The sequence below is a fragment of the Drosophila serrata genome, unplaced genomic scaffold (genome assembly GCF_035046125.1).
Source record: "Drosophila serrata isolate PLE 108 unplaced genomic scaffold, ASM3504612v1 contig_264, whole genome shotgun sequence".
Lineage (NCBI taxonomy): Eukaryota > Metazoa > Arthropoda > Insecta > Diptera > Drosophilidae > Drosophila > Drosophila serrata.
Genome location: NW_028257162.1, coordinates 329200 through 342463, shown reverse-complemented (window position 1 = coordinate 342463; position 13264 = coordinate 329200). Strand labels below are relative to the sequence as shown.

The 13264-nt window shown below is 39.0% G+C and overlaps 1 protein-coding gene and 1 pseudogene across 9 annotated transcripts in view; both read right to left on the bottom strand.

Annotated features, from left to right (window-relative positions):
- Nucleotides 1-13264, bottom strand: part of AGO3 (Argonaute 3) — a 241481-nt gene that overhangs the window by 119160 nt on the left and 109057 nt on the right. The gene's annotated exons all lie outside the window — the stretch shown is intronic.
- Nucleotides 571-1767, bottom strand: LOC147643610 (uncharacterized; annotated as a pseudogene).

Here is a 13264-nt window from a genome sequence, read left to right as displayed (position 1 = left end):
GATGTAATCTATACTGATTTCAGTAAAGCATTTGACTCTGTTAACCATTCTCTCCTCGAAAGAAAACTCGATTTAATGGGTTTTCCAAGTGATCTTTTTAATTGAATCTCAAGTTATCTGAATAGCAGGACGCAAAAGGTCTAATTATCTAATGTTCTAAGGGTTATATCTGGCTTCCCGCAAGGAAGCCATTTGGGACCCTTTTTGTTTACATTATTTTTTAATGTCCTGCCCAAACTCTTGACTAACTCCAGAGTGCTTTTATGTACGCGAATGACGTCAAGTTTTACGTGCAATTTAATGACGTCGCCTGCCAGTCGAATTTACAAACAGCTGTCAATAATTTTAAAACTTGGTGCCGTGTAAACTTCCTTAAGTTAGACGACTCGAAATGCAAGCTAATGACATTCGCTCGTGTCGTTTTTAAGCTTGCTACTAACACGCTGAACTGCTGCTTCTTGGAATGAAATAATTTAGTTGACAATTTGGGCGTCCGTTCGGACACAAAATTTGACTTTATTGATCATATTTCGTCTATGGTGAATAGAGCCAGGGGTGTGCTTGGATTTATTAAACAGGACAGTACCGGACTTTGTAGTCATTGGCCTAGAGCTGCGGCAGGCAGCGCTGGTATAGCAACAGGAGAAAAGGTTGGCTCACCTTCATCTCCTGTTTAGCTCTGAGGATTTTTCAGTCCTCTGTATGGAGGTCTCGGTTCTGTGCCCTCAAACAGGCAATCACCCTGGCGTGGTCGGTTTGCCCCTTCGGTAACCAGGTACAAGCTCTGGGTCTCCTTGGGATCTCCCTGGCATGGACTAGCCTAATCTTAAGGCCAGCCCAAGTGTCGTTAATCTTTGCCACACAATCCGCTAGGAAGCTCCGGAACCCGTCGCCACATCTGATGACCCGATGCCCCCTGACCACGTCTGAGGAGTCGAAAGAGGGGATGGGACCGATCGGCATGCTAACCAACCTGTCAGTTACCATGTCGGCCAACTTGGCCTCAATCTCCTCCCACTTCTCCGAAAGCAGGCGACCGTTGTCATGGTGCTCATCCACCAGAGCCATAGCCAGACTGTCTCTGGCCACTTCGCTAAATTTCTTTGCCTTGCTGACAAAGTTTGTAGCTCTCGGCTTGCCCTGTGGGTCCTCCGCCCTCTTAGGTGCGCTCTCGCTCACTTCCTGTGACCGAATGCGCTTCGCCTTTGGGGTCTGGAACGCCGATGGGTTCGCCGTTTTAAAAGCCTCGAATTCGGCGATCTCCGCAAGGAATTTGGCCTTGTCCTCGGCGTCCCGAGGGTCGGTCTTGCCCTTAGCCTCGTTCTTGGCTATCTTGCCGAGACCAAAGCGGGCTCTGTTGACCCTCGCTCGCCCAACCTGTGTGTTTTGATTGCGGAGTGCTACTTGCTCTCCCCTCGGATTGCGATTCTTCTTCGTCTGTCTCCAATGCTGTGTGAGATGCCGCGACCAATCTCGGCCTCAGCATCTCCTTCTCGTCCTTCGTCGACTTTTTGTGGGGAGGCTGTTTAAAGACTTGGCTAGGTCCGCCCGACTACAATTGGTCGAGCCTCGATTTGGGACCTGCTTCCAGCCGCCCTCACTTGGAGATTGTAGTCGCACTACCGATGGTGTACACAGTTAAGGCAGATGACACGGTCATCCGTTGATCCCCCTGTGTACCCTATCCGTTGATGGCCTAACACCTAACCCAAACAGCCACGTGCCCGGTGTCATTCGGGCCACTTGAGTGTACTGACCGTAGTGCATCAACGTCCATAAAATGGTTTAAAGAATATCACTAATTGGATAGAAGCACTAAGCAAAAAATACATAGAGAAGTCAAACAGTAGTAAAAAGTACTATCACAAAAACGGCTGAGCCTGGAACCCCAGAGCACCCGAACGAAATGTCTAGAACCCCAGAGTGCCTTCGGCTTTTTCGAGTTCGAAGCATTCGTTCGAAACCGAGCCAACAAGATTTTACTTTTCAGTGGCAGATCGACCGTGGAACGATGAGCAGGGGTGCGTTTCTTTGCGCTGTGCTCTCGTTTCTGTGGATATGTGTACAAGCGCTCGCACGTTTGTATGCGTGTGCAAATTTCAGCATGCAGAGTCTTTTTTATAGATTTCGGACGGCCACAGCCAGTGCGCAGAAGCGGCGGCTTACTTATGACGTCACAGCAATACTTAGCGACTAGTGCTTGCATTGGGGGGGGGGGACAAATTATTTAAGTTATCCAACTATAATTACTACTTATTTTATTTAAGTTTTTTTTCTGACAATATATTTTCCAAAAGGCAAACCAGCTTTCATTTCATTCACCTATACATATTATATTTTCAGTTTTACATTACAGATTTGCATTTTTGATCCACATCTAACGATCGTTTGTATGGCACCTATGTGATATAGTCGTCCGATTTTCATAAAATAAAATAAAATTTGACACAAAATTTAAGACTGATATAAAATGGGTATATCTCCAATTTAATGAAAATCTGCTGAAAACTGAAAACGTTATAATTTTTAATTGTATTCATTTTTTGATCGTTCCTATGGCCGCTACGTGATATAGTAGTCCGGTTTTTTATAACTTTACACAAAATTGTAGATTAAAATATAATGGCTATATCTCAAATTTTATGAAAATCTGGTGAAAACTAAAGAAGTTATAATCTTTAATTTTATTAATTTCTTTTATTTCTTATAAAATGGGTATGCATCAAATTTAATGAAAAAAAGTTGAAAACTGAAAATGTTATACTTTTTAATTGAATTAATTTCTCGATCGTTCCTATAGGAGCTATATGATATAGTCCTCCAATTTTCATTAAATTTTACAGAAAATTGTAGAATAATATGAAATGGCTATATCTCAAATTTGATCAAATTATGTTGAAAACTAAAAAAAAGTTATAATTTTTCTTGTAAAAATTTTCCGATCATTCCTATGGCAGCTATATGATATAGGACGTTGATGCACTAAGGTCAGTACATTCAAGTGGCCCGTATGACACCAGGCACGTGCCTGTTTGGGTTAGGTGTTAGTAGGCGCGATGGAAAATATAGGGCAGAATACGAGGCAATTGACTACTGGCGTGCTGCCAGGTTGTTAGCTTGCATGTTTACTAAGTGTGTTAGTATTAAAGATTTTAATGTGGGAAGACTATCTACGTTAGATATTAGTCTGTACAAATTATTATAATTTGCACATAGCACTCTAAAAGGTTCATGCAGTTCAAAGGAGTTTCTACAGTGGCGCAACACTAATGGGATATAGGATATAGTAGTTCTACATGGTACATGGAAATTAAGCTGACTCAACAAGTCAGGACTTTCCACATCACCATGTATAAGGTTAAAAATAAAGGTTATCCCTAGCATCGTTTTACGATTGGCTAAGGACGGCAAGTTTATTAATAGGAGTGTACTTGAGTAGGAAGGTAATCTTTGGTTTGCATCCCAATTTAAACCGCGTAGAGCGAAAAGTAAAAAGTTCTTTTGAACCGACTTAATGCGTTTACTATGGACGCCGTACTGAGGACTCCAAACGCAGCATCCATATTCTAGGATAGGACGAACTAAGGAAGTATATAAGGATTTAGTAACACAGGGGTCATTGAATTCCTTCGACCACCGTTTAATAAATCCAAGCACACCCCTGGCTCTATTCACCATAGACGAAATATGATCAATAAAGTCAAGTTTTGGGTCCAAGCGGACGCCCAAATCGTCAACAGTATTAATTTTTTCCAAATAGCAGTTCAGCGTGTAAGTAGCAAGCTTAGGAACGACACGAGAGAATGTCATTAGCTTGCATTTCGAGCCATTTAAGTTTAAAATGTTTACACGGCACCAAGTTTTAAAATTATTGACAGCTGTTTGTAAATTCGACTGGCAGGAAACGTCATTGTATTGCACGCAAAGCTTGGTGTCATCCGCGTACATAAGTACTCTGGAGTTAGTCAAGACTTTGGGCAGGTCATTTATAAATTATGTAAACAATAAGAATCCCAAATGGCTTCCTTGCGGGACGCCAGATATAACCCTTAGAACATTGGATAAATTATTCTTAAAGAGGACCTTTTGCGTCCTGCCATTCAAATAAGTTGAGATCCAATTAAGAAGATCACTTGGAAAACCGATTGAATCGAGTTTTCTAGCGAGGAGAGAATGGTTAACAGAGTCAAATGCTTTACTGAAATCAGTATAGATTACATCTGTCTGACAATTATTATGGAAGCCCTTTATAATATAAGAAGAGAGCTCCAAAAGATTTGTTGTTGTTGATCTTCGCTTAATAAAACCATGTTGACATGAAGAAATAACCGATCTACAAAGGTGCTGTAAGTAAGGGGTGATAATGTTTTCAAATAATTTAGGGATGGCCGACAACTTAGAGATTCCTCTATAATTGCTGGCATCCAATTTGCTACCTTTTTTGTGGAGAGGAATAATAAACGATTCCTTCCAAATAATGGGAAAGTGGGAGGTTTCAAGGACAAGGTAAACAATTTCAGAAGAGGATAGCACAGGGCGTCGGCACAATACCTGAGCACACAGCCAGGAATTCCGTCGGGACCTGGCGAATAAACTGGCTTGATACGATGAAGATCTAAAAGAAGAGAGCTTTCGTTTAGGCTAGGACAGAAAATTAAGTTTGATTTGGGTATGTCGTAGGAATAGGTCTGGTGTAGATACGAAGAGCTAGAATAGGTTGTTTGAAAAAACTGCGAAAATAGATCGGCTATTGCCTGATCATTATTTGCAGTAGTAGGAAGGATTTGTTTTAGGCTTACGTTTAGTGTGAGAACTGGGCCCTACAACGAGTTAAATAGTTTTTATAACACTGCGCGTACAGCACGATAAAGTTTGACCGAGCTGATAAATAAGATGAAAGGGCAGATTGAGAACCGGTGAATTTAAATTTAGCATAGTCAAATTTTTTATTTTTAAGTCGGCTCAACTCTTTAGTAAACCACGGCGGTTTATTCGAGCTTGGCGGATAGTATAACGGAACACAGTAAAAAATGAATTCATGTCATTCATGTCAGTGCACATGTATAGATCAGACCAATTGAACTCGTTTATAAAATTATTCAGCCGTTCAAAGTCCGTCTTGCGAAAATATAGGACTTTATTGGCTGGACGATCAGAAATATTCTGTACGTCACACCCAATATCAAGAGTCACATCGAAAGTTGGATGATAAGGATCTTGCTAAACTGACTCTCGCAGGATCAGTGACGAAGCAAAGATCGAGCAAGCGCTGCAAAGAATTTCGAACATGGTTGACTTGAGACAGCGAAATGTCAAACAAGCCAGCATTAAAGTCATGTTGTGTAGGTGTATTGAGAGTATTGGTGGAAATTCTTGAGCACCAAATAGCACCAGGGATATTAAAATCTCCTAGGACTACCAACTGGTATCTATCCAAGAGTTTACTGGAAACCATCTGAATGGCGGAAAGGTGATTCCAATAAATTGGAAGTTCGGACAATGGAGGTATGTAGGAACAGTTAATAAAAATGGAGCTACCTTTGATAGATAGCTTCACACAGAGGAATTCAACATCGTTGCATTCCTCGAAGGTTAATAATTCTGACGTGAGTGAGGAGTCCACCGCTATAAGAACTCCACCCCCGCGTCTGATAGGGCGATCTAGCTGATATACCGTGAACACAGCTGGAAAAACTTCGGAGCTCAGAATCTCCGGCTTTAACCAGGTTTCTGTGAGCACAATAACCTGAGATGCAAACGAAAGGCTATCAGAATACAAGTTAGGAAGCTTACTACGTAAGCCTCTTGCATTCTGATAGGAAATACCTAAGGAGTAGGTTAGTTTTTTGGGTAGGGATCGGAAGACGTAGAAGGCGCAGTGGTATGATCAGGCCTGGGAAGAGTTATTCCTACAGGCCGCTTTTACTTTTTTTTCGCTACATTAATATGCAGACGTATATATACAAAAACTGAGCAATACATCCCTGCAGTACCATATGTCATCAATAGGCCACTGTCATCAACAATCATCAACGTGCCGACTGCCACTTCTATCGAGTCGAAGCTCTGCCCACGATACAATTACGAAGGCAGTCATCGGCATGGCTCATGGCTCGGCCGATAATGAATTGTTGATGAATATGTTGAAGAATCATTCTATTTTTGGTCGTTAGCCTTCGTGTTAAAAAAATATCCCGAAAAGGAAAAACCTCAGCACGGAATCCTACGTTAAACGGAGTAGTTCACGGAGTTAAATAGTACTGGTGCAAATTGAACCAGATTAGATTTAGTGCGGGTGACATAAAGTTACTTAAAATCAGTAACAGACAACAAAGAAAGTTGTCGGAAATAGATTTTCCAAAAAAGCTGCACGTAAATGAAGGAGAACTGTGTTTGTAAAAAACTTTGTTAAAGAAATTGGGGTAATATGATTCGTGAAGCAATGGAGTTAGTGATGGGCGAGACGAGATGACTCGTGAAGCCATGGAGATGGCCATATACGATGTGAGATGATTCGCTATGTGAGGTGATGGACAAACTCGTGAAGCCATGAGTTGGCGGTGGAGGTGAAGTCATAACATTTATTTGATGGACGGATTTTCATTGATCAATGGATTTAAAGAAATTTGTAGTCATTCGATTGGTGATAGACGAAATTCATGAAGTCATTGTGTTGGTGATGGATATGCGTTAGAACAATGTTTAAAAGAAGTTAAGCAATGTAACTTTGAGTTAAAATTGCTAAGATTTTCGTAAAAGGAAAAGACAAATGGAGAAAGAGTCAAGTTGTGTTATTTGGACTGTAATTTGGTGGTGATATGTTTTATATTAATTAATTTGATAGTTAATTTAACAATAATAATGATTAATAGAACAAAAATTATATAAAACAAGAAAGTAAGCTAACTTCGGCACGCCGAAGTTTATATACCCTTGCAGATAGAACTTCGATGACTAGGAATCCATACAATATAAAATATATATATTAATGTTAAAAAACAATGAAGTAATACCTGCTTTCATTTCATTCACCTATACATATCACAGTTTTACATTCACCGATTTGCATTTTTGCTCCACACCTAACGATCGTTTGTATGGCACCTATGTGATATAGTCGTCCGATTTTCATAAAATTTGACACAAAATTTAAGACTGATATAAAATGGCTATATCTCAAATTTAATGAAAATCTGCTGAAAACTGAAAACGTTATAATTTTTAATTGTATTCATTTTTTGATCGTTCCTATGGCCACTACGTGATATAGTAGTCCGATTGTTTTATAACTTTACACCAAATTGTAGATTAAAATAAAATGGCTATATCTCATATTTGATGAAAATCTGGTGAAAACTGAAGAAGTTATAATCTTTAATTTTATGAATTTCTTTTATCTATACTATTATATAAAGAGGAAAGGTTTGATTTTTTGTTTGTTTGTATGAATTGAATAGGCTCCGAAAGTACTTGGCAGATTTGAAAAATTCTTTCACTGTTGGAAAGCTACATCATTCCTGAGTGACATAGGCTATATTTCATTTAAAAAAAAAATAGGCATCCTTACTAAAATTACGATAACGTAATCCAAGGTGTTAAAAAAAATATCAAAAAACTACCTTACATCTACCGCCCTCTACAGGCAGCCAGCTGAATCAAAGCATTTCCTATCAAACATTCAAAACATATTGAAATAAGGAATTGGAGATAAAAATTTTATTTTTTTGTTCAGGTTCAGTAAGAAACGAAGTCATGCCACCCAAGAAGTCGAGTTTGGGTCGTCGTACTCGCAATACAGAAGCAAAAAGATGTAAGATTACGAATATGACTGACGAAGAACGGGCCTCCATCCGAGAGACTGAGCGGCTGAGAGGAATGCAGATGCACAACGAAGAATCAGCAGAAAGACGAGCAGATAGGCTTGAGAGAAAACGATTGAGAGTTAGGCAGTCGCGTTCTGCAGCAATCGATTTGATTCACTCTCAAAATAATGAACGCGACAGGGCAAGGGTAGCTGAAGCGCGTTTACAGCTTGCAGAAGATCAAAACCTGCATACAATCGTCTTGCATTCAGATATAATCCAACTATTGATTACAGCTCGAATCGAATGTCGTTATTGGCCGGATGCATCAGGTCTGCATATACTGTCAGGCTTCTTCGATTGAATCAGACGAAACTTCGGTCCGAGGAATATATCCATTTGCGGGATGCTGTGATGAATGACCGTAATACAACCAACGTTGGAAAGCTCACGATTTTGCCATACTCATACATAGGTAGTCCACGCCACATGCATGAATATGGTCAAAATGCCATGGCATATGTTCGTTGCTACGGCCGTCCAGACTTATTTATCACCTTTACATGCAATTCAGCTTGGGACGAGATAGTACAGCTGGATGGATTTTTATTGTGAAACATGGAGTTTTTGGATCTGTGCGGTGCTGGATGTATTCAGTAGAATGGCAGAAGAGAGGATTGCCGCATGCACACATACTGATTTGGCTGTATGATAAAATTACTCCAGACGAAATCGACGATGTTATATGCGCTGAGATTCCATGGGCCGAGGTTGATACGGATTTGCATGAAATTGTTATCAAGAACATGATCCATGGCCCATGTGGTACCCTTAACCCATGTTCACCATGCATGGTAGACGGGAAGTGTTTCAAGCGATATCCTCGAGCATTTACAGCCAACACCGTAACAGGAGACGATGGATATCCTCTGTATAGGAGACGGTCAACTGAAGATGGAGGGACTTCGGCAAATTTAAACATGAGAATTGGTGATATTGAGGTAGACAATCGTTGGGTGGTCCCATACTCACCACTATTGTCAAAATCATACAAAGCGCACATCGACGTAGAATATTGCAATTCCGTGAAATCGATTAAATATATCTGCAAGTACGTAAATAAAGGCAGCGATATGGCAGTTTTTGGTGTTCAGGCAGAAAATGGTGACAACAATGCAGTGCGAGTTGTCGATGAAATATCTCAATACCAGGCTGGAAGATACATAAGCAGCAACGAGGCTGCATGGAGAATTGTTTCGTTCCACATTCATGAACGCTATCCAGCTTTAGTTCACTTGGCAGTCCATTTGGAGAATGGTCAACGTGTCTATTTCACAGAAAGAAATGTGCAAGAAAGAGTCCTGAATCCGCCAGCGACAACTCTGACTGCCTTCTTCACCTTATGCCAGGAAGATGATTTTGCCAGAACCTTGATGTATTCAGAAGTGCCCTCTTAACCATAATATGCCACAGAGAAACGTGGCAGGGTACAAGGCCAAACCTTCGAATTAGTAGGGATCGATCTGCGAAAGAAATGTTTTACTCATGGTCAACTGTATGTTGGTCTATCGAGAGTCGGAGCACCTGAAAATCAATTTATTTTGCTGCCACAAAATAAAACAACATCAAATATTGTTTACAGAGAAGCTCTAACAAAATAAATGTATTTTATTTTAGGGTTATGACCTCAATAATTGAAAAAAAAAACAAAAAATTAAAAAAATATATCACAAAAAAAAAAACAAAAAATATACACAAAAAAAACACATAAATACAAAAAAAAAAAATAAAATAATATCTGAATTTAATTATTCTTATTTTTTTTATTTACTTTTTTTTAGGAGCTCGACGCAAAAAGCGATGAATATGTGTCATATTATTATTATTATTATGAATGTGTTAAAATTGACAAATCTAAATGTAATGTTTAATGCCCGAGCGAAGCCGGGACGGGCCGCTAGTTTCTTATAAAATGGCTATGTATCAAATTTGATGAAAATCTGTTGAAAACTGAAAATGTTATACTTTTTAATTGAATTAATTTCTCGATCGTTCCTATGGGAGCTATATGATATAGTCGTCCGATTTTCATAAAATTTTACACCAAATTGTAGAATAATATGAAATGGCTATATCTCAAATTTGATTAAATTCTGTTGAAAATTAAAAATGTTATAATTTTTCCTGTAAAAATTTTCCGATCATTCCTATGGCAGCTATATGATATAGTCGTCCGATCCGGCCCGTTCCGACATATATACGAGTGAGAGTATATAGAAGACTAACTACAACGTTTCATTCAGATAGCTTCAAAACTGAGAGACTAGTTTGCGTAGAAATGGACAGACGCACAGACGGACATGGCTAGATCGACTCGGCTGTTGATCCTGATCAAGAATATATATACTTTATATAGTCGGAGGTGCCTCCTTCACTGCGTTGCAAACTTCTGACTGAAATTATAATACCCTGCAAGGGTATAAAAAATATATATTGTAAAGGGAAAAATCATTAGGATGTTGTCATAAATTACTAAATGAAAATCTTTTAAGTGTGTTAGGTGAATTGAACTAGTGAGAGGTTTTATTAAGTACGAATAATGTTATTGAAATGAACCTGAAGAGTAAACAAATTAAATTGATTTGGTTTATGCGTCATTGAAGATTGGTATTTGTAGTGTTGATAAAATTTGGAATGCAAATTCAGCACACAAAGACGTGTGATAATCAGGATTGTCGTTAAGGCGTGTATTACATTCGTATGAGTGTGTATGTGCTGGTCGTAGAAGGATCCCTGCAGTGCCACATGTCATCAATAGGCCACTGTCATCAACAGTCATCAAACACCCAATTAATTAATAAATAGAAAAGAGGCTAAAGTGCAGTTTGCAATTAAAAACTCAGGTTAGATGAAAATCTTCTAGCTGAACTCTCCACGAGGGTGCCGGCTGGGCACTGTATTATGCATTGCCGCTTGGTCTGTCTGTGGTAAACGATGCCTAGCTAAAGCCCCCAAAAACCGGAGGAAATGAATTATTAGCCATGGCTAAAAGTATCTAACAGTAGGCTCGAAACGCCTGAAAGTGGTTATGAAATATGAAACGTACGAAGGCAGCCACCTGGGCTGCGATGCCAGCCTAAGGCAGCAGGAGAAGGCGGCCCAAAAGATAAAGAGCTAGGTTGAGGACAAGGTTGCGGGCCATTTCTTGAAACTATTTAAGAACCGAAATAGTTTTTTAAATATTAATGCAATTTTAATTATGATTAGGTGGTAAACTTCTAGTACTGTATATGTTCGGTATGTTTGGTTTCGCATAATACCATAAAATTTATGTTTACCAGTCCCACTAGTCCCACCAGGAGCAACCAGGAAACCACAATTTCAGTCATCAATTGTTAATAATCATGTATCCTAATCATGTCGAGGATTCATGAGGGCGACATTAGTTTGAACTATTAAATCAAATTCCCGGTAATCATATTCACGTTCCCGTTCCAATTCTTCTTTAAGGGCATATAAGTTAACACGATTAATGAGTAGCTATAAATCGATATGTCTTGGGTGATTATTGAATCACCGTAGTGTTTTATATGCAGCAAATTCCGCATAAACGCCTTTAGGGGGTGTGCCTGAAGCCCATTGGTTCCCGGTATGGTGAGTTATGCTATATTTGCTAGTGTCAGTACTTTGGCCTGACGAGCGGCCGGCTTGCCGGGCACGTTAAGCTTGAGTACAGTTAATAAGTTTCAGTTTTGATTTTATTATAATATAGAGCGGAATCTCAAGAATCTGACTCCAGCTAACGCTGCTTGAAATTATTGTATTGAATTGGTTATTTCGCCTTAAGGGCAGATATAAACGGATGGAAGTTCTCCTATCATGTAGCTTACTCTGGACAACTCCAGTGCTGGCGAAACGGCGAGCACCGCCACCCCCTACATGCCCCGTGACTGCTGCGTAGGAATCATCGGAGTTACGTACACTTAAAACATAATTGACAACCAACAGAGTTAGAACCCACATAATTTATACACATACACATTTATATACTTAGTTTATATACATGTAAACGGTAAATATTGGTTAAAATAAAAGATACGCCTATATAAAAAGCAAACGAATTACTTTTGATTTTGGATTTCCGACAAGAATTACGAGCTATATCCCTTCCAAAACCGAGATTCTCAAAGACCGAGGCGTTGGAGAAGTCGTTTTGTTAATAAAAAAATATGTAGAATTTTCAATACCATCTTTAAATACAACTGCAGATTCATGATGATTAATTTAAATTAAAAACAAAATATCTAATAATAAAAATGCGTTTTATTTGTAGATCCCCTATTTGGCACTAGATTTCCAAAGGTGATTAATAAATAATGTTACATAATAATAGTGTCCTTCCATTGTTAAAAATTTATACACAGCTTTTTGGATCCAATAATATAATATACATATATATATATAACTTTTTTAAACCATAAGACCAACCGACAAAATTAATATTTATTTAAAGTAATATTTATATTCAAGTAAGACAACTTATTAAATAATTACCAAAAACAAAAAATACGTCTTTTTTCAATGTCACAGCTGATTTGACCCAGGCATTTGATTAATTTATAAAAAATACGAAAACAATTTATATTTTAAACTTAAAATTTAGTATGTCCTCCCTTTTGGTTCACAACAAATCTGAGGTGTTTCGAAATTTATTCCACCAATTTCTTTGTTGTTTTTGAGTGGTTTTTAGGACTAAGCTAGAAATACATAGAGAAGTCAAACAGTACAAAAAAGTACTATCACAAAAACGGCTGAGCCTGGAACCCCAGAGCACCCGAACGATATGTCTAGAACCCCAGAGTGCCTTCGGCTTTTTCGAGTTCGAAGCATTCGTTCGAAACCGAGCACAACAAGAATTTACTTTTCAGTGGCAGATCGACCGTGGAACGATAAGCAGGGGTGCGTTTCTTTGCGCTGTGCTCTCATTTCTTTGTATATGTGTATATGTGTACAAGCGCTTACACGTTTGTATGCGTGTTTTCATAGATTGCGGACGGCCACAGCGAGTGCGCCGAAGCGGCGGCTCACTTGCTTATGACGTCACAGCTATACTTAGCGGCTAGCGCTTGCATTGGGGGACAAATTATTTAAGTTATTTACTATAATTACTACTTATTTTAATTTGACTGAGCTGGCGGTTTCATAACGTAGGGACATTGATATCCAAGCCAAAATTGAACTATTCCCGCCTTATGCTTTGGGTCATTGTCCTGGTATTTTTCTTGAATACCCAATTTTTCAGCTTTGGACTAATTTACCCTTCAGGATATTAAGACAAACGTGTTTAACCACTATGCTTTCAATAAATTGAAAGCTTCCAATTCCTACAGCGGACATACAGGCCCATACCATAACATAACCCCCCCCCCCCCTTCCTTAACGGTTGGTTTAAGGGGGTAGTC